We start from the raw sequence: 24,572 nt of genomic DNA, 5'->3' as shown, positions 1-24,572 counted from the left end.
ATAAAACTCATCTGAAAAGTGAAGTGACAATAGGTAGACCATCTAGCCATGGTTACCTATGTTTATGCAAAAAGGCTCTGTACGCATTGCTAGTAAGTTTTACACCCTCTGGAACTAAGAATGGTCCAACAAACTTATACCCAATGATTCCCGCACAAAATATGATGCCTTCACCTCATTGTTTGCTATGAACTTTGTAAGGCGTTTGAGTTCCGGTCGAGTTCCAAACTTTGGGCAGTTAATCTGGACCGTCTAGAGTAACACAGGTCTCATCTGTAAATAGGACACGTTGTAAATCCATTTTAAGTTATTCTGTGCCCAAGTCATTCGTTTACCCTATGCTGTTCACTCAATGGAGGCATTGGACACTCAATGGACGCCTTGGAAACTTTTTTATGTTCCTTGGCACAACATGCAACACATTACATCGGGCCTGCCTAGAATTTGAGCGATTCTAGCTGTTTCAAAAATTAAAGCACTGGTACTGTTTGCGTCTCCGTTGACTTCCCTACGAATTGTTTCTCATGATGCGTTTTTCTTTTCTAAATTTTGTATTGCGGATTTTAACGAGGGAATAAAAAATATTTGATCCTTTTGCAGCTCTATAGCTTAATCTTGGATGAACACTCCTCATGCAAGTCCAGGAACAATATTTTCCTTTTAGATAACCGAAAATCGCCATTTTATTTTTGGAATTTGAAAGCCCTACAATAAAGCGATAGACAGTATAAATTACTTGAAAATAAATACAATGTGATGAGAACCTGAGTATCGCATAGCTTTGATTAAAATTGTTGGAAATTACTAACCTGGAATAGTAATTTGATAATACAATTTTCATTTTTGTGACGAATATTTAGTGGAATGTTAATATTTTACAAATCTGCAATGAATATATAAATATATATATATATATATATATATATATATATATATATATAATTGTAACATATAATTGCATGCGTAATTGTTCAGTATTAAGTTTAAGAGTGCTCAATATATACATAGAGTTAAGTAGTTAGAAGACATTTTCACGAGGATGAAACAGAACATATTCAATTTAGCTTAAATTGCCATATATATTTTCATAAATTATATATATATATATATATATAATATGCTTATATATGTGCGTGTGTGTGTTTATATATATATATGCATATATATATATATATATATATATATATATATATATATATATTTATATAATATAGCAAGAACTTTAAAGTATTTTACTTAAGGAAACAAATATATATATATGCATATATATATATATATATATATATATATATATATATATATATATATATATATATATATATATAATTCTGAAAACGTCATCTTCCCCGAATCCAAATGTGGGAGATGACATGTTGATTCTATATCCATCTAATTTCTCGCATCCACTCAACTGAGGATGAACATATCTTGCACTATCGACAAAATAAATTTTCATAAATCAAGCTGCGTTCAGAATTTTCCAACCAGATTATTACTTATCAATGGAGGTAAGTTTTGATTGATTTATTCTGAACAAATTATTTTCGCCGTCGTATCACTTTCATGCAAACTCCAATTTTTTGCCTGGTTCTTTTGTATTATTTATTTCATCTCATAATTTTTCTTACATCGTGTTTAATAGAACGTGTACATTATTTCAATTTATGAGTACACAAAATAGCAGTTTCATTAACTGACGTTACCTGCAAGTTCTAGCACTGCTAGATATGTTTTCTCTGATTTCTTTCTCTGCTGTTTTATGAGAATAGGAAGAATAGCATTCTTTTGAACTCCGTGGAGTAAGGACTTTGTAAATTGTTTTTTGGAGCATTCAGACGAACCGTAAATTTGATTGTAATTTTCCAATGGCTGTTTTAATTTTTAACAGATGCACGGTAAGCAGCTAAGCACCGTCGTGTTCTATATTTAAGAATCCTAATTAACGTTCTCTTTTCTCATTCTTATATTGTTGGGGTCCAATTGATAATCGTAGATTTTTGCGAAGTCGCTAATACAAGGCATACATAAGTCTATTTGTATTTAACCATTTTAGTTAAGACATTCTTTTTTAATCTTACATAGTCTAATTTTCTTTTGTAGTTCTAAACTTTTTAGAAGTCGGATAATGTACGCGCTATATATATATATATATATATATATATATATATATATATATATATATATATATATATATATATATATGTAAACGTTTTAGTCATTCAAAAAATTTGAACATTTATGATGTGAAATGTTTAGATTGCTGATACACTTTATCCAAACTAGACACACACGTCATTTTTAATACAGCATCACATTGTGATAGGCTATCAATTACATACGCATCCAGTGCAGAGGGGTCGTAATACAAAACAGTAGAGTGGTCTTGTCTTTTTTTATATGTATAAAGTTTCTTTCATATACATATATGTATATATATATATATATATATATATATATATATATATATATATATATATATATATAAAGTTTGTTTTCAGTTAAGTACTATTATCAATATTATGATATTTTTTCACTAAATTATTACCATTTGTATTATTGTCTGTATAAGACGTTTTATTAATACGCCTAGAATTAGTTTTGCAAAATACTCCGACGGATTATTTTAGTTCTAAATTTGCAGTTTTATATTGTCATATAAAGGATACTATCAACACATAAAATTAGCAAGAATAGTACCGTATATATTCGATAAAATTATTAAATTTATTTAAGCCGGGATGTCTCTTTTGGGATTTGTTTTTTTTTTCTTTCCTGCATATGTCTAGATTTACTGTCGCGATCTGACCTATTTGCACGACTTGTTACTTCATTTTATGAAGGTTTGTTGATCTCATTTTCTTAGTCTATCTTCCTCTCTCTCTATTTTTGTCCCCAGCTCTATTTCTTTATTATTATTATCTACTTTCTATCTCTTCCTATGCCTTAATCTATTTCCATCCCCAACCTTTTATTTTATTTTATCTTGCCTTATCTTATATTCGCTATTTTATTATGCGTAAGCATTTTCTTTTCTTTGGCTTTCTTTCTTTTACTTTCTTTTATTTTATTATGTTATTTTATTTTATTTCTTTATTTATTTGATCTTTTTAGATTTTTATTTTATTCTAATTTTTTGCTTATTTTATTTTTAATTAAAATTTTTAAAAATTTAAATTTAAAATTTATATTTTTGATTTTTTATCTTTCCTTTTTTTCTGATTTTTCCTTTTTCTTATCAGTTCAGTTTCTGTTATCTTTGGTGGCCTGTCTATGTAAAGCAGTTTTATTTTTATTTTATTAACAATTTGAAGTGGTTTTAGGGTTTATATTGATGCTCATGTTCTATAATTATTAAAATGTATCATGTTATATGTTTATTTATAAACAGATCACCCGGATCTATATAATTTATTTTTACCGGACCCATTATATAAACAAGGAAAATTGCTCCAGGAAAATCCTACTTCCTTCCATTATCTTATGATTTGTATTCCTAAAAATACAATTGGGATCGTTTTACTAGGCTGGCATAAAAAACAGTCACTCCGGATTTTACCATGTCATTTAGAGGTGGGGTTTATATTATTTTCATTAACTTTCCATACTCTATGATATTTAAAAAATTAAATACATTTTAATTGTGTTTTTTTCATGTCTCACTGACTTTAGAAAATAAGGTGTAAACCATTAAACTACTTGCTAATATTTTCTCCTCTGACGAGATAGTAGGCATCGAACCCCTATAGGATAAAGTGTTATAATATATTAAATATATTATTTTTCTAACGAAGAATAATTAAAATGTTTTGGTTTGAAATTAGAACGTTTCACCCCATAAATTTTAAAATAAATTGAATTATTATAATCTGATTTATTTGCTCTATCTTGTATATCGAACACATTTTAATCTTAAATAGTTCTTATAGAATATTATTTCAAATAGTATTTTGTAAAACTTATAATCACAACTTCTCATACTAGTAAATTGTTAGATATTTTTTCTGAAGTATATATATATGTATATATATGTGTGTGCATGTGTGTGTTTTGTGTGTATGTGTATGTATATATGTGTATACATATGTAGATATATATACATATATGTATATATATTAATATTCATATGCATACATATGTATATATATATATGTGTGTGGGGGGGTGAGTGTGTGTCTGTGTATTAAAAATCATGCATATGATTGGACATTGGTTAATTTCATGTCTAAAGTTACTTACGCTGGTTCTGAAGTTTTAGTTTACGATGATCTATAGAGTTTAAAGCTACAATTTAACGTGAGCAAATACAAATCAAAACAAATGCTGGTTGAATATATCAGAGCAGATTTTAAAGGTGTTTGGTAGAAACAATTCGAAGGAATTGTATGTCCTTCTCTGCCAAGTAGTATGTATTCGTCCTTCTTCAATACTTCTCTTGATGGCGGAAGATTGTTTATTGTCAATAATTATCCTGAAAATATGTTGAAAATATGGCAGGAACACTCTACTGTTGTATTTAACAACCCCTCAGCACTGGGCGTGTATGCAATTGATAGCCTACCATATGTTATGTTGCATTAAAAATGGCTTGTTTGCCTAGTCTGGATAAAATGCATGTTACGACGTCACAATAAGAGATTATTTTCCAAACTCTTCAATACTTCCGCGATGTAGAAAGACGCTTATAGTATCATTAAAAAGGCACCTGAATTAGATTTTCTTCTAGTTCGACTTCTTTAAATTAGAAGTGTAATTATTGCTGATGCTATCCTTCGTTTTGTTGAGGACAGGTGCTCCTGTTCAACAGGATTGAATTGATGGTGTCTTGGTGACCATATTTCAAGGATAGAGCAGAATAATGTGGGTGTCCACTTCCCTTGGATCACACTGTTGGAAGTTGTTGGGAAATTTCTTGAACGACATTTATTAAGCAGGTTACTTGAAGATGTGTTTTCTAATGCTACTCCTAAGTACCAATGTAGTTTCAGGTCTGACATGATTATTTCGGCCCGGCAATCAACGAGACATGAATTCAGAAGTATATGTCGCTGTATCATAAGTTTGTGAATCTGAATACAGAATTTGACACCGTCATCAGGGATGCTTTCTGGTTAATTACATTATCATCCACTGTATTCAATGAACTGCTAATGGGCAGACAAGATAGAGTCTCCTCTAACGGGAAATCGTCTGATGGCATCCCAGTTGACAATTGTGTCAGGATGGTGATATTCCTGCTGTCACACTGTTCTCTATATTTTGGCTACTCTGCTTGTCCATGCGGTTCAAGATTGTAAATAGAGTGGCAGAGGTCGCATTTATTAATTTATTTTATAACATTTAATGCCGAGATCAAGCTGCTTAGTTAAGGAGCTACTGTATGCAAACGATGCTGTATTTTGTAATATGCGCTTGTTCTGAAGATCTAAAACAAAGGAGATATTCACTCCTGCACCTGATAAGACTGAACATCATTGTATGTGGTGCTAGGTTAGAAGTAGTAGATTCGTTTTTACGCCTTAGTATTTCATTGACAAGGGGTGGCTCTGTTGATACTGACACCCACAGACGAATTCAGAAAACCGCTGTAGCCTTTGAAAAGTAAGAGAATAGATAGTGATCTTAATGTGGCTTTAGAGACAAGTAAAAAAAGATTTGCATTTACAAGATATGTGTGCTAAGTATACTGTTGTATTCATTGGGGTCCTGGACATTGCATCAAAGGCATATTAATTGGCTTGAACGATTTCACCGAAATGCTGGAGATATATCTTAAACATCAAGTGGCAAGCAAAAGTATCCGACACTGAGGTTTTTTGACATCCTATGTCTCTAGTTTTGATAACTCAGTAACCAAATCTCACATGCTTTGGGTGGGTCACGTAGTTTGGATGAAGGGTTGTATGCTGCCGAAACAATTTTTTTCATGGAAAAAGGCAAGCGCCTTCAATATACGTTTATAAGATATTCATGTACTGTACATTGTACAATTTAAACTCCTGCAAATCAAGATCGACTATTGCAAATAACTTACTCTGCAAAGGTGGAAATAGTGACAGTCTGTACGTGACACTTGTGATGCTTTAATTAAAACAAAGTAAGCCCACAGTAATATGAAGCGTGAGGTTCGCAAAGGTATATTGCTAAACTTAACCTAGTTACCTAGATCTGGAAATGCCACAGTTGTGTTCGAGTGTGTCTATGCTACGTCATCTACCTTAATCACACAAAACTTCTGTTTAGGTCAACTTTGTACCTACATTTCCGGAACAAATAATCTAATTAATATGCAAAAGTTTCCAATTCTACTGCTGATTGAGAAAAGTATAAATGTTCATAAAAATACCGTTCAGCCTCCAGAGGAATTCAACTCATGGGACATAATGCAATTTGTATGTCACATCTGCTTCAAAATATGCACACCTAAGATGCCATGGACGACGAAATGTGACGAAGTCAATATTACGGCGACAATCTTGAAAAAAACAGCAATCATTATCATGGTTGTATATAAACTACGTCAATTGCTTTATTGCAGATTACTAATATATCAATATTTCACTGAATATGCGTCACAAAAATATTGTATCATCAAAAACTAGGGTGATTTTAGTGATTTCCAAAATTTTTATTCACATTTATGAGCTATTCATTAAGTTATGAGATTTAATTTATAATCAAGGAAATCACGCGGTCCATCAGTATATTGCAGATTACTTACAATGCCAAAAACGGGGGATTTAATGTTATCGAACGGTAGAGGGTTGTTGCTCGACTCTTTGAAGGATTGCCCCTCAAATATTACCCCACAAAGCTTAAAATAGATCACAACCCCTGGTGTCATTTGTGAACAACCCCAACGCAAAATCTAGAATACACAAGGACACCAGTAGGAGGAGCCTCATATTCAGAAATCCCTAGGTAACTTAAACAAAACCTAAACATAACTAATGCATCAATTTTTGCAGCAGATGGAATTGCTTCAAGAGATAGTGGCCTCAATTGAACAATCAGCATATGGACAAGTCTTGCGCAGAAAATTACATGAAGAAGAATTTTCCACGTTCCCTATTTACAGATGAAGCCTGAGCTACTGTTGACGGTGCACAGGGATCGGCCAAAGTTTTGAACGAGAACAGAAATCCGACGCCTTACAAAGTTAATTGCAAACAAGGAGGTTGATGCATTTTTCCCCTGACATTATTGATAATATGTTACTTTGACAATTAAGAGTGCCAGAGGATGAAAATCTTACAACCACTCTCTACACGGCCGTTTTGGATAACAATTTATCGCCATGGCTTAATGATCTACCATTTTAACGGTGTATTAGTCATTGTCACATCATATTCTTATATTTTTTATTCATGAAAATGCAACACGCATTCTGCTAGGGTGATTGAAGCCTCATTGAATCTAAAGACTTCGTTGGAGAAACCCTCATGGCCTGGCCAGCGTATTGTCAAGATTCGATCTCAATAAACATTTCTGATTAACATTGAAAAGGTGAGTGCCTGAAGTAGGTGATTAATTTACTTCTAAGTATGTTCACCAAAGCCATAAAATATTCTAAGAACAAACAATTGACTTCCTCGGTGGACAAAAATGCTGTTTAAATGTATTTTAAAATGCGGTGGATATGTAGATAAATAATTCCAATATTTTAAGCTAAGAATAAAGCTTGGATTTTGTTTATTATGCATTTACAGTCAAATATAATTCTTAAAAAGTTAATGGTACGACATTGTATTATTATCCTAAAATAAAATGGTAATATGCCTGCAATAAAGCGATGGACACTTGAAACTCCTTAATAAATATAAAATATAAATTGGTGAATATCGATTTCAATGCCAATGATTTTAACAACATAGAGGGGAATAACTACCCTTAAAAAGTAATTCGGTTACAGCATTTTAATTTTTGTTATAATATTTAGTTAAATATTGGTATTTTCTACTCTTCAGTAAAGCGAGTTACAAAGGTAATGTGCACACACACACACAAATATATATATATATATATATATAGATATAGATATAGATATGTATATATGATAACTTTTTTTTTGAAAAAGAATTCCAGCAGAGTGCTGAATTAATTAAGATAATGGAGATAGACGAACATTGGCTGAAGAGAGCTTGATAAGGATACCTTAAACGGGCCTTATTTTCGGGCTTGAAACCGACGGTACCAATGATCTGTCTTAACTAACAACTTTCTGTACACAATATATATATATATATATATATATATATATATATATATATATATATATATATATATATATATATATATATATATATATATAAAGTTATGCACACATGTATCGTTTAACAACATTGACCATTCTTGTTTCTGTTTTTTCAGACTTCATTTATATTTGCCGAACAGATGATTTAACATTCTGCTGGAGTTTGGGTAGACATTCGCCATAATCGCAACTTGTTCGACACTCCTATGTCTTTGTCAAGTACGTGATGAGATACAAAATTGAATTTATTGAGAAAGTTGTTTCAAATAATTTTTTTTCAAAGATTTAAGTGTAATCTCTCTCCTCTATATGGAGACTGGTTGACGGCCGTTTATTTTATTCGAATGAGAAAGGGTTCGCTGAAATGGAGGCGCATGTTAAAATTTGAAACAGCAACGATAGCTGTTTTTTTTTAAATTTCAATATGCTTCTCAATCCATTTCTCATACTGTGATGTGCGTTAGTTAGTGAAAAAAGCTTCTAAAACATGTGACATAAAATATAGCAAAAATACGAGTTGTAGGCATGCCATTATATGACTTTGTTTAACAGACATATTCTACCCTAAGCATGTAAAAATATATATAGTATTCTCATCAGTCCTCGGATTATTATGCACTAATAAGTTATTCGTTTTTAAATTTCCCGAATAAATTATCAATCAATATTCCATTTCCATGGAGAAATGCGTTTGTGTATGCACTTTATGTTCTTCTCCGCTAACATCTTTAGAGGTGTTATGCTATTACATAGGTTTAATTATACTTATTTTTAGGAGTAGTAATATGATTAATAGCATGTATAAAACACATATTAGTATTGGTTGTATTAGTATCATTACTTTTAGTTGTAGTAATTTTTTCGTGGTTTTGGCGATAAAGGTATGTTTAATTTGTTGGTTGACGGAATTTTTCTCATGTCTAGTATAAAATATTTGTTAAAAGTATGTCGGCGACACTCGTAATAAAAGTGGAAGGTTTATGAATGCTTTTCAAGACCACAAACCCACATACACATAAACGCACAAACACACACACACACGCGCGTGCACACACACTCACACACACAACTAAGCATATATATATATACATATATATATATATATATATATATGTAACTACTTCATTTACTCGCATACGAAAGTATAAATTTATGCGTAAACTTAAAGTATTTACTTCAAAAGTGGTCGATACGTAAATACATCAGGTTAGTAATTTATAAAATATATATGGCGATCAAACTACACTGCATGTGCCGCGTTTTATCCACTCTAGGATTCTTAAGACTTATATATATATATATATATATATATATATATATATATATATATATATACACGTATATATGTATGTATATGTACATATATATACATATATATATATATACATATATACATTTATATACATATATACATTTATATACATATATATATATACATATATTTACAGATGTATACATATATACATACACACACACACACACATATATATATTTTACAGACATATAAATAGCTGTGAACTTTTGCAAATTAAGTATTATATTCCTATACATCCTAGAGCATTATTATTATTATTATTATTATTATTATTATTATTATTATTATTATTATTATTATTATTATTATTATTATTATTATTCTATACATTTTAGGTCATGAATGCGTATATTTTTATGATTTCAGGTTCAAATGAATAGCTAGAGGAGGAATTCGAATAAACATGATTGTCGCAGTTGATAAATTAAAAAAAAATGCAATCTACTTGCGAGGACACTTTAGAAACACGATATGCAATAAAAATCGTGTTCTGACATTAAAAAAAAACATGGATGTGTACGGAATACTTCAGATTGCTTTGGACAATCTTGCATAAGTAGAACATCAGTTTTTAAATGGCATAAGCTATTCATGGAAATCAGGGAGTATTGGAGAGAGTATGGGAGGCGTGGGAGTAGTAAGGAAGTAAGAACACCAGAGTTGATTGGCAAAAATAAAAAAAACATGTATTAGAAACCGCCGTTTTTCTATAGCGAGAGTAAGTGCACAGTTTGGTGCAAATGTTTGAACTGTACACACAATTAATTGTTACGATTTGACTATGAGTGACATTAAATCAGTTCTTCACCTTCCCTATTGTCCAGAATTTCCTCCCTATTAATTTTTTGTCATTCTGTAAGTTAAAAAAAAAACTTTAGATACTGTCGGTATGTAAAAATTAAGGGGCAAAAAGAAGTGGTAACGAATGTTTACAGACTAACAAAAGATATCAAAAGCTTGGTACATTAGAACAATTGCATTCCAGCCGGAGGGAATTATTTCGAAAGATACTTTAGTTTTATGAGTGCGCAATCAATAAATATGCACATAGGAAAGATCTCTGCAAACGTATTTAATGCACTTCGTCTGTATATATATATATATATATATATATATATATATATATATATATATATATACATATATATATATATATATATATGTGTGTGGGTGTGTGTGTGTGCGTGTATATATATATATGTATATATATATATATATATATATATATATACATATGTATATTATCCACTTGAAATGTTATAAATGTATACCCTTAAGCGTTTTTACCTTTGTTAAATATGTATACTTTTTGTGCCTAATGCCTTCAAAATATTGAAATAATGTTCTTCTTCTCATTCCTAATCCGTATAGCTAACTAGAAGTTCTATGTTACATATTAACTTGCACGAGCTCTTCTTAATATTCTATTCTAAATTTAAATTTCATTTAACCGATCATTAGCCCTTTTTTTTGTTCTTTTATATAGTTTTACTTAATCACTTTACGTATTTGGCCCCTGTCGATTTTTATTATTAACAATATTAAAGGCTTCTTCCGCCCAGAGTCCTGTTTTTTTGATAATCTATAGCAGCAAGTACCATTTTAGAGTTTAATACTTTAAGCCACCATGAGAGTGTTCTTGTATATATATATATATATTACATTTAGACACCATTGAAACGCTTACTTCTTATTTATTTTGTTTTTAATTTTATTTCCTTATTTAGAAAAAAAAATAACACTTTACCTACTATCGTATATTAAAGATTTTAATTAACTTACATATATGTTTATATCAGGGATTGTAGCTAATCATTTTTAATTTCTGTCCATTACACATAATACCATGATAATACCAATAATTTAAATTTAATCTGAACCTGGTATCTTATGCTAATGCTTATTAATGCTAACTAAATAAACCACCTTTGTCGCTCCATACAATGTAGACTATTTTTGTTCCAATTTTCTTCATAGAAATAAAAATATCATATAAAATTACAGCAACACCCAATTATCAATTAAGTCGTAAACTATTTCAGCTTGTTATCGATTTCCATTTAATTATTTCTTCTTCGCTAACTCACTTCCTGCAGCTTCTACTATGTTTTTGACGGCGTAGAAAATTGTCATTCATTTTCTTAATTGTATCCATGTACTTTTTTCTGAACTTGCTATGCATCGCGAAATTCAGAATTTTGATGTACATTTTAATGTCTAAATTATGTTGTTTTCTTTTATTCTGCATCCTTTGTGTCAATTAAATTAACTTTGCTATCTGGCCTTATTCGAATGAAAATGTAATTTCGATATTGGATTTATACTTATATGAACTGGGTTAATCTGAAATCGTTCAATATTCCTGCATATTCAAGCCTTAATACTTTTGATTATGGATCTTTTTTTAGAACCAGCTATATAATTCGTCTAAATTTGTGTCGGTTATTTTTTCTATGATTTCCCACTTATATTGAAGCTATAACTCTTATTCTTAGTTTGCCTGTGAAAAATACCCGATATGTGGACTCTCTCACATCATCATGTGTATGTAATATCGAAAACAAAATATTTCCTGCGAATAGACTGATACGTTTAATCATTAGACCAGGATATATCCTGCCAGACATTATAAGCTCGAATCTATTTGTATATCTACATCATTTTATTTTTATTTAATTACTGACACTATGTGAAATTATTTATGCTTTCTTCTTATTTGTAGTCATAGAATGTCATATTAAATAATCATTACAAGTTTATTGTTATCGATTTATAATTCAGCAATACTAAATGTATATATATATATATATATATATATATATATATATTGTATGTTTACCTTATTTGTACAGTATTTCACAATTTTTCAAGATTCCAACCTGTTTGTCGGTTTTTGCCAATTTTCCACTCCAATTCTTACACCACAGGCCCACATTTCTATAAGCTTCGAATACACTTTTATTTAATTTAGCAGGACTACTTCAAGCAAACTACATTTCTATTATCTTTTATTTATTTATTTACACATTAATTAGTATTAATTGTAATTTTATTTGAATTATTATATGTATCCGCGACAAGTTGCTGCTTATAACAGAAGTAAGTTTATGTCTTTAATCTGAAATTATTATTTTTCATTGTAAGTTATGAAGCATATATCACGTAAAACTTTCGTAGATGAAAATGTATAGGTCTAATGCTTCCATAAATCCAGCATGCGGTCGACTTTTTAAAAAGTAGTAGGGATTTATTATATTCGGTGTATATTTAATTTTATACGACTAATTCTTTCGCCGGCCAATATGGTTGAATCTGGAAACGCCGATTATATACATCTAATACAGTACATTTTCAAATAAGAACATTATATAAAAGTTGGATAATTAAATAAATTATAATAACTCATAGAGAATTTAATTTTAAACACACATTTAATCCTAAACCCAAATCGATTTAAGATATTTTTCTTCAGTTACAGTATATAAGGTTTTTCTAAACACACACCCATGCTCATATGAATATATATATATATATATATATATATATATATATATATATGTGTGTGTGTGTGTGTGTGTGTGTGTGTGTGTGTGTGTGGCCGGGCCAGGCAACAGAGGAGACAAGAAAACACTAAGCAAAATGCGCCCCAAAGTAGTAAAACTTATATCCCTCCCTCCTACTTATATAATATATTTGATATATTGTCTGGGCTTATATCATTACAAACACTTAAATCAAGTTACTCACATCTCATCACTTTTCATATTTCTTGGATATGTTACTAATTTCGACAATAATTTTCCTAACTTTAACCTACTATGTCGCTCGCCCTTTCTTATATAATAACTTCGATATATTGTCTGGGGTGATTATTTCATTACAAACAAATACATAAATTCTGGGTATTCTCATAGCATATATGTTTCATCTATCTTATCCAATCCCGGGTGACGCCGCATATTCTGCTAATATATATCGTCCACCTATCTCATTAAAATCCGGGCGGTGCTGGGTATTTTCTACATTATGTTTTCCACCTACATCAGTCAATACTGGGCGAGGATTTCTGATATAAGTATATATTTGCACATCTCATTCAATCCCTGGACTTACTTCATGTCCGCCATCCCACTGTCGAACATATACATTAAATAAGATAATGTTTCAATCGTAAACTGTTCCAGCGATTTCCGGGGCTGACTTAATATCCCCAACCCACCGCTGAAAATATACATGAAATAATGTAATGTCTAAAAAGTAAACTGTTCCAGCCATGTCAGGGACCGACTTTATATCCCCAACCCACTGATAAAAATATACATGAAATAAAGTAATGTCTAAATAGTAATCTGTTTCAGCCATTTCCGGGACCGACTTTATATACAAAACATACTGCTAAAAATATACCTGACATTATGTAATGCCTAAATAATAAACTGCTTAAGCCATTTCCGGGACCAACTTATATCCCCAACCCACAGCTGAAAAATATGCATGAAATAATGTAATAACCTAATAGTAAATTGTTTCAGCCATTTCTGGGACCGACTTTATATCCCCCAACCCACTGCTAAAAATATACATGAAATAATGTAATGTCTAAATAGTAAACTGTTTCAACCATTTCCGGGACTGACTTTATATCGCCAGCCCACTGCTAAAAATATACATGAAATAATGTAATGCCAAAATAGTAAATTGTTTCAGCCATTTTCGGGACTGTCTTTATATCGCCAAGCCACTGCTAAAAATATACATGAAATAATGTAGTGTCTAAATAGTAAACTGTTGCAGCAATTTCCGGGACCGACTTTACATCCAAAACCCACTGCTAAAAATATATATTAAATAATGTAATGTCGAAATAGTAAACTGTTTCCGCCATTTCCGAGACAGATTTTATATCCAAACCCCACTGGTAAAAATATACATGAAATAATGTAATGTCTAAATAGTAAACTGTTTCAGCCATTACCGGGACCAACTTTATATCCCAAGTCCATTGCTAAAAATATACATGAAATAATGTTATGTGCAAATAGTATACTGTTTCAGCCATTTCCGGGGCCGACTTTATATCACCAACCTATTGCAAAAATATACATGAAATAATGTAATGTCTAAATAGTAAACTTTTCAGCAATTTCCGGGACCGACTTTATATCCAAAACCAACTGCTAAAAATATACATTAAATGAAGTAATGTCTAAATAGTAAACTGTTTCATCCATTTCCGGGACCGAATTTATATCCTCGACCAACTTCTAAAAATATACATGAAATAATGCAATGTCTAAATAGTAAAATGTTTCGGCCATTTCCGGGCCCGATCTATATCCCGAACACATTGCTAAATACATACATGAAATAATCTAATGTATTAATAGTAAACTGTTTCGGTCATTTCCGTAACCGAATTTATATCCCCAACCTACTGCTAAAAATATACATGAAATAATGTAATGTCTAAAAAGTAAACTGTTTCAGCAATTTCCGGGACCGACTTTATATTCCCGAAAATTCTAATTTCTGGGACCGACTTTATATTCCCGAATATTCCGGGACCGACTTTATATTCCCGAATATTCTAAAAATATACATGAGTTAATGTAATATCTTAATAGTAAACTGTTTCAGCCATTTATGGAACTGACTATATATTCCAAACCCACTTCTAAAATATACATGAAATAATGTTATGTCTAAATAGTAAACTGTTTCAGCCATTACCGGGACCGACTTTATATCCCAAACCCATTGCGCAAAATATGCATGAAATAATGTAATAACCTAATAGTAAATTGTTTCAGCCATTTCCGGGGCCGATTTTATATCCCCCAACCCACTGCTAAAAATATACATGAAATAATGTAATGTCTAAATAGTAAACTGTTTTAGCCATTTCCGGGACTGCCTTTATATCCCAAATCTAGTGCAAAGACATACATGAAATGACGTAATGTAGTAATGTATAAATAGTAAAGTGTTTCAGCCATTTCCGAGACGGACTTCATATTTCCCACCCCAATGTTAAAAAAATACATTAAATAAAGCAATGTGTAATGCGTAATTTGGGTCACCCATTTCGGGACTGATTTAATATCCCCCACCTCACTGTTTAAAATATACATGAAATAAATTAATGTTTAACTCGTAAACGATTTCAGCCACTTCCGGGACTGACTTATAATCCCCGCCCCACTGTTGAAAATATACATGAAATAAAGTAATGTATAAATCGTAAACTTTTTCAGACAGTTCCGGTAACGACTTCTTATCTCCCATCATACTGTGGAAAATATAGATTAAATGAAGTAATGTTCAAGACGTAAATGGTTTCAGACATTTCCGGAACCGACTTCATATTTCCCACCCAATGTTAAAAATATACATTAAATAAAGCAATGTGTAATGCGTTAAATAAAGCAATGTGTAATGCGTGAACGGATCCACCCATTTTTTGGACTGATTTAATATCCCCCACCGCACACTTAAAAATATACATTAAATAAAGTAATGTTTAAATCGTTAACGGTTTGAGTAATTTCGGGGACTGACTTCATATCCCGTAACCAACTGCTTAAAATATACTTGATACAAATAATGTTTAAATCATAAACTGTTTCAAAAGTTGTTCGAAAGTAATATATAAAAACATTAATACGGTAAGGGATTAGGTAACCGTTGCTTCAACATGAATGTCTGAGTGTACTATCAGTTTCAGCATTCCAGTGACTTACATCCCCCTATATTTGGTCTTGGTCAATGGAGGACAAATCCTTCATTACTGATACAATTCTTATTTTTTGTTATTGACAAGACAGCCCATTTTCGGGGAGCTGGTTTCCCCCTAAATTTTTAAACGACCCCATGTCCAATTCCGCCCTTGTGGGAAGGCAAGTAAACAACAAAAAAATCAGAACGGACATTTTCCAGGGAATTTTGTAATTAAATCAGGAATGACTTTTTCCAGTTACTTTTTTAATATTAACAATTTGTTACATTAAACATAGTACCTATCTATAATGCCTCCCAACGGGACACATTAAAACACCACGGTCGTTTTTTTTAACGTGGGGAAAAATTGTCTCAGTCGTAAAGGATTTCCCTTCCACTGAGAGAGAAGAAATTGAAATGTAACACCTGAAAAACAGATACTACACTTTGATCTTAGCAAAAAGGCCAAGAAATATTCATTTTTATTAGCTTTGCCTCAACAGCGACACCATTTTTTAACATATTTTAAAGGGTGACAAAGTTTATTTGGAATATTCCACTTTCCTTTTTTAGGGGTGCACAGCATGATAACGGACGGAGCGATAAGCGTAATAATATAATGATAGTACAGATCTGGAAAGTAGAAAAATAAAAGGACCCCGGGACCAAATAGCAACAGAAATGGGCATATATTTTATTTCAATTAACAATATGAGTAAATAGTTCTCAGCTATAATTCACACGCACCAGTTGTTCATTATATGCTAAGAAATTTGTTAAAAATTTCCATGACGTAATCAATAAAAATAAACTACGGGGAATTACATAAATTTTATAACCACTAAATGTTTTACACTGGTTATATAATGAATCTAAATACAAAAGCTTCCATTGCTAATTATATATATATATATATATATATATATATATATATATATATATATATATATATATATATATCATTATATGTAATTAGCACTAGAAGCTATTGTATATAAATATATATATATATATGCATATATATATTGATATATATATATAGAGAGATATTTATATCTATATATATCTTTTTCTCTCTCTCTCTATATATATATATATACCTTACACACATTTTGAAACCCTTGCAATATCCGACATATTTCATATTGAATGCTAAGAGAAAAGCCACACAAATATTTTCCAGAATAAATAATAATATAAAATAATACACACCAGACCTTTCTCTCAAAACAGACATTTTCTTACCTACACACACTAATAATACAATAATCTATAACACACTAAACAGACTAAAAATTCCTATCGTACAAACCACATCACTAACCATAAGACATATATTTAAAACCACGAACCATCTCTATAACAAACCGGTTTCCGATGGAGGTATATATATACTATTCCTTGCCATAATTGCGATCATAAATACGTTGGTGAAACTCAGCGTACATTGGAAAAAAGGCTCAATGAACACAAAAGAGATATAAAAAATAGCAATTCTCTAAGTGCATTATTCTCTCATTCATTGCAACATAACCACACCTTTGACTTTAAACAAGCAAAAGTAGTTAAATTTATTTAAAATAAACCGCGCCGAAGACTTCTGGAATCTGCGTTTATAGCAATTTCAAGCACTATTAAACAGCGTGGAGGTTTCAATAACATAGCGCCATTAATAAGTAAACTGTTATTAAAACTGTGTTATTTAACTGTGGACACAGGTTAACTTTCTCACACCATTCAAACACCCCCTGTAATAATTAACACATAATCTCAATCAATAAATTGCATAAAAAAACACTCATTTCATTTCTGTTACAAACTTATGTTTGAATTTCAACAGATATATCTTTTTCCCAATAAGAATATAAACGCGTTCATAGTTTTAAAATTAAATTAACGACTATATGACGTCACCAAAAATTTCCTTCTCTTTAACAGCGCCAGCCCCCCTCCTTTTTTAATTTCCAACATCAATTTTCCGTTTCTCTTAAATAGAACTGCGTCACACTGTGCACGTGAAACATTTTCAAATATTTCGTACTGGTATATTTTTTGGTTTCTTAATCTCATTCATCCAGAGGAAGTCTCGAAATAAAGACGAAACGTTGATGAACACATAATACGGTATGTTCCTTTTTATTTCCTCTCTCTATATATGTATATACTTCTGAGGAGATATTTATTATTTACTTTATAAATATAGCAATCCTTATCTAAAATGGGCAAAATAATGAATAAATGCCTACAGTCTATATTGCAAGTCATATGATGTTGTCTATCTTTATATTTTCTTCTTAAAATCCGTCGAAATTTACAATTCGTCACAGTATCTGTTTCGTAGATCGAGGTTCAATCTGACATAATGAAAAGAAACAAAAAAGTTCTTGCGTCTTCTTTCTTAATGTTGAAATAAATTAATCATGTCCAAACGCATTCTTTTTCAGTGATTAATACATGCCATTTATTCTGATGACTTAAGGCAGAAATAGATTGGTTGATTGATATAATAATTATTGATAAGTGAGTGATTTAGCTGCACGAAACAAATACTGTTAGGAATTGTAGATGTCAAATGAAATAAAAGAAAATACATCGAAGATGGGTAAAATCGCTAAATATAGAATACAGGCCATTACTTACACCCCCCCATATATATATATATATATATATATATATATATATATATATATATGAATACACAAATATATACATGCATATATACATATGCATTATATATATAGTGAATAAATGAGAGAAAACTGTATAAAAAGTCATGATTTTGACCATCTTTTAATGTATTCCTTTAATTAGTCATTTACAATTCTTGACAGTATATGGATCCTACTGAAAATCAATGATTTAATTATTATATCAACCAGTTAATCTATTATGTCTTTAACTCATCAGAAGACTTAGCAACATACAATCTGTCACAAGGAAATAAAGTGCGATTTGAAATGATTAAATCCAAAGAGAAGCAGCAAATACTTTAGTATGTTTCTATTGTCATTTTAAAGTTCTTACACAAATATATACATGCATATATACACACACACACACATATATGTATATATATATGAAATATATATATATGTATATATATATATATATGTATATGATTCATATGACTCTCCACAATTAGTTCGTCCATAATACATCTAATCCATTGATCGATATGGCACTTTAGATTACTTATATATATATATATATATATATATATATATATATATATATATATATATATATATATATATATATATATATATACACTTGTGAGCAAAAATATGGGCCAAGTGTGAAAGAAGGAAACACTCGATTCATCAATATTTTTCATTAATTTATGCTAATTTTAACTGAGAATTTCTATATTGTAGATCATTATTATTATAGCATATAATAATAAGCTAAACAATTAATCTTAAACATAGTAAGCTCATGGCGAGTATATAAAAAAAAACACGAATTGTAGGATTAAGGCATTCCAAAATTAATTGCATACAAGCAGATTGTTTATATTTTAAGAAAAGAAAATGCGAGAACATCTCTTTCTATAGCGTAGCTAATTGGTCAAAGGTTCTAAGTCGAACGCTTGTTAAAAGTGAACTCTGGATCTGGTCGCCCTAAAGCATCAACTTTACAGGACGACCACAGTCTTTCTTTTTTTTATTACATTTTAACCCCAAACAAGGCACATTGCCACTTTGGTGTAGGGTGCTACTATCAGGGGAAACATCTACTGGGGTACTATGTAGGGATTAGGGCAGCGAGATGTTGGTTCACGTTGCACTTGAACTTATGCATGTCAGTACAGTTGGGGAAGCAGTGACCTGGAATGGAATTCCAAAGTCTAGCAGTTCTGGGGAAGAAACTACTGGAGTAGAAAGATCTTTTACATCTAGGGATCTCTACAGTGTGGGGTGGGATTTTGCAGCTTGTCGGGTCTGTCGAGGGTGTTCACGTCGTGGGGGCACAAGTGCTTGCAGTTCTTTAGAGCATTCACCATTATAATACTTGTAGAACAGGCAGAGGGATGCAAAGTTTCGACGATGGGACAGAGGCTGAAGTTTTGATGCCAGTTTAGGGCCTATCAGATTTGCGACTCTCTTTTGAACCCTGTCAAGGAGCGAGAGACTAGTAGCCGATGGACCGGCCCAAATATGACAGCAATACTCCATACATGGGCGAATAGTGGCCTCATAGAGGTACAGGATACTTTCGGCTGTTAAAAGTTTTCTAGCACGGAAGAGAGAGCCCACCTTCCTTGCAGCGGCCCTGGCAATGCCCTCGATGTAACTGTTCCAACTCATGTGTCCAGTGAACGTTAGGCCAAGGAGCTTGAGAGACATACTCTCAGATAAAGAGTCGTTGGCCATTGCTATAGGTGGTAGAGAAGGTTTCTTGTAATTATTGAATGAAACCAGTTTTGTCTTGGTGGTATTGAACGTTACCATCCATTTTTGTCCCCATTCCACTACAGATTGGAGGTCATCCTCTAGTGTTTCTGCCATTACTTTAGATATATGTTCGTTTGTTTTCCTGTCGTGCCTGCTATAGAGTGTGGTGTCATCAGCATATATCCCCATCTCAGAGGCAATCTTGTCGGGGATGTCATTTATGAATATCAGGAACAGCAGAGGTCCAAGGATAGATCCTTGGGGCACTCCCGCATTTATATCATATTGTTTAGATGTACGACCGTCGAGGACAATCTGGATTTTTCTCTTATCTAAGAAGGATTTAATTACGTTAAGTATTCTACCAGTGATACCGTAAGATCTAATCTTCCTGAGGAGACCCTCATGCAATACCCTGTCAAAAGCCTTAGATATATCTAGAGCTACCGCTCTGCCCTCTCCCGCTTTGTCCAGGGAATGGTATATGCGTTCAGAGATTACAGTGAGGATGTCTGCCGTTAAACGGGCTTGTCTAAATCCATATTGATGGTCGGTCAGAAGTTTAGCATCTGTAAATAAACTGTTTGAAGGATCGAAATAAAACTCATGTCTATATAGCAAAGAATTAAAACAGAGGCTGGAAACTATCTTTATTGGTATGCAATATCTAGACGAATGAAATAAATATGATTTTCCCCTAAAAGGTATGAAAAGAAGTCATATTTATCTAAGAAAAACATCAATGATAAAAAGAGGGTTTCGTCGTGTAATGGCAAGAAAGATACAGACGAGCTCAAGATAGTTAGGTAGAATAACGATTTTGTTTGTTAGCTATGCTCCTGATCCCCCTGAACGGTGCAATCTAAAAAATGGAGCATGATTTTCGCAAAGTTCCAGGAAAACGAAAATTAAACACGGGAATTGACGAATAATGGTATGAGGAAATTTACTGCAGCAGGATTTGGGGGACTTATAAGATGTTAGGAGTCAATCCATGCAAAGAAATACAATCGAATGCTGGAACTCCATATCTGATTTACCTCTGCACTCCATGGTTAACAATGAAGTACCCTCTATAGTAGCAGTCCGGACCGAATGGTTAATTGTAGGCATAGATCAATTCATACCATCTAAAAATTTCCAACAAAAAACCTAACAGCCAACCATGGTTTTCCCCAGAATGTGCTGCTGCTATTGCGCACAGAAATAACATTTTCCATAGCTACCTACGGAATAGATGCACTGAGACTAAAGCTGCTTTCAGGACTGCCAGCAATCACTGTAAAAGAGTAAGAACAATGAAAGAGAGTTATATGCCCAAACTGTTAAATCCAAGGTAGCTGATCAGCGGCGTGGTTCCCACCAATTTTGGCAAATAACAAACACGATCCTGGACGGAAGTATGCGTTCTATCCCAACAATTATCAATGGACCGGAGGTCATCTCGTCATCATCTGACAAGGCCAAACTATTTGCAAAGAACATTGCAGCTATTTCTACCCTATGCGACGAAGGCCATCAACTCCCCATATTTTCTCCTATAACACAGAACACGCTAGGTAACATACAAATACCCGTGCATGAGGTCGCCAAGCTAATTAGGAACCCTGATTCCAGTAAAACAACTGGTCCTGACGGCATCCCATTATAGTGTTAAACAAGCTTCAACCAGAACTTGCTCCTATACTTACGAAACTGTTACAGCGCTGCCTAACGGATGTGCTTTCCGACTCCCTGGAAGACCTCATCAGTTTGCTTTTTATTTAATAATTCAGGTGATAAGTCATATCCCTCTTAGTACAGATCAAAAGTCTCCTGTGTGTTATGAGTAAGTTGCTGGAATCCATATTAAATAGAGAGGTAGTCACACACTATATGGGTTCCGTTCTTCAAGATCTACCGCAGATGTACTGACGGTTATATCCAACAGGATTAGTGAATCTCTTGACAAAGGCTTCCTTTCTAGGGTAAATACTCTTGACATATCAAATGCCTTTGACAAGGTATGGCATAAGAGTCTACTTCACAAGATTTCCAGCTACGGTATAACTGGAAATGCTTTCTCAAACATTAAACCATTTCTCTCTGAAAGGCTCATAGGAGTAGTGGTAGATGGACAAAAATCGGAGGCCTGCAATATAAATGCTGGAGTCCCTCAGGGGTCAATCCTGGGCCCAACTATCTCGCTGATCTACATCAATGACCTCCCTAAACACATACTTAAATCATTCGTTGACATCTATGCTGATGACACGACCATCTACGGCAACACATCAAAGGCTGTAAATGACAATGTTCTCTCTGATTCTCTCCCCTCTGATCTCAAGCGCGTGGTGCAGTGGGGGAAGATGTGGCTGGTTACCTGTAATGCATCCAAACCCAAACTCCTATCCTTACATCATCAACGCTCTGATCCCCATCTGGCATCAATTGTGACGGATTGCTCTCGTCTGGGTGAGGCCGCGTGTTTTGACAAACTTCTGGATTTGACCTTTACTCCTGATCTGAAATGGAACACGTACATCAAGTCTGTTTCCAAGGTCGGTTGAAAGATGGTGGGATCCTTCTACCGCTCCAGAATATATCTCACTACTGATGCAATTCTCTATCTATATAAAAGCCAAGTACGTCCAAGGATCGAATACTGTTGCCATATCTGGGCCTGAGCTGCTAAAAACACCTATCCTGCCTCGACAGAGTACAAAATAGACTTCGTGGCTTAGTGGGGGATGCCTTTTCTCGTCCCGGCAACCTCTCTCCCACAGAAGAGACGTTACGAGCCTATCCTTGTTTTCTCTTTATTTCTATTGCAGGTGCTGGTCTGAACTCCAAACTCTGGTGCCCCCTCGCCAATCTTTCACGAAAAACACCCGTCTAGCTGAATCCACTGTGAAAAATTTTCCCCACTCTATATCTGTGCCTAAATCAAAACGTCTTGAGAGAGAGGTTGCAGGGTAGAGAAAAGGAAATCCCCCACTAAGCACAGAGTCTATTTTGTACTCTGTCAAGGAAGGATAGGCTGTTTTGAATTAAAAAGATATATAAAGATTGGAACCAAAACCCACATAGAAAATAAATTCTAATAATATCTGATTACAGATGCAAAGGTTGTATAATATTTTTTGAATCAAGAGAATACTTAAGGTATTTTCTTGATAAAATAATATAATATAACACCCCCCCAATTATGACTCATCAATGAAACCAATGTTCGAAAACAAATCCTAGTTCATGAAACCCAAAATGTTATAGTACCGTCCAATAAACACAGACATTTTAAATCAAACGCATACAACGACGCATATATATATATATATATATATATACATACATGCGTGTATATATGTATATATATACATATATATAAATATATATGTACATGCGTGTATATATGTATATATACATATATATACATGCGTGTATATATGTATATATATATACATATACATATATATATATATAAATATATACATGCGTGTATATATGTATATATACATATATATATATATATACATGCGTGTATATATGTATATATACATATATATAAATATATATGTACATGCGTGTATATATGTATATATACATTTATATACATGCGTGTATATATGTATATATATATATACATATACATATATATATAAATATATATACATGCGTGTATATATGTATATATATAAATATATATATATATGCATGCGTGTATATATGTATATATACATATATACATATATAAATATATATATATACATGCGTGTATATATGTATATATACACATATATATATAAATATATATATACATGCGTGTATATATATACGTATATATATATATATATATATATATATACATATATATATATATATATATATATACATATATATATATATATGAGTGTAG

At 32.1% G+C, this 24,572-nt stretch overlaps 1 pseudogene; it reads right to left on the bottom strand.

The window, feature by feature from the left end:
• Window positions 1-16,600: 16,600 nt before the first annotated feature.
• On the bottom strand, window positions 16,601-16,760 carry LOC145284688 (U2 spliceosomal RNA; annotated as a pseudogene).
• Window positions 16,761-24,572: the final 7,812 nt, after the last annotated feature.

Source organism: Euprymna scolopes, chromosome 1 (assembly GCF_053919585.1).
Source record: "Euprymna scolopes isolate OS-2025 chromosome 1, ASM5391958v1, whole genome shotgun sequence".
NCBI lineage: Eukaryota > Metazoa > Mollusca > Cephalopoda > Sepiida > Sepiolidae > Euprymna > Euprymna scolopes.
Note: the sequence above shows the minus strand (reverse complement) of the source record. Positions and strands in the feature narration are given on the sequence as shown.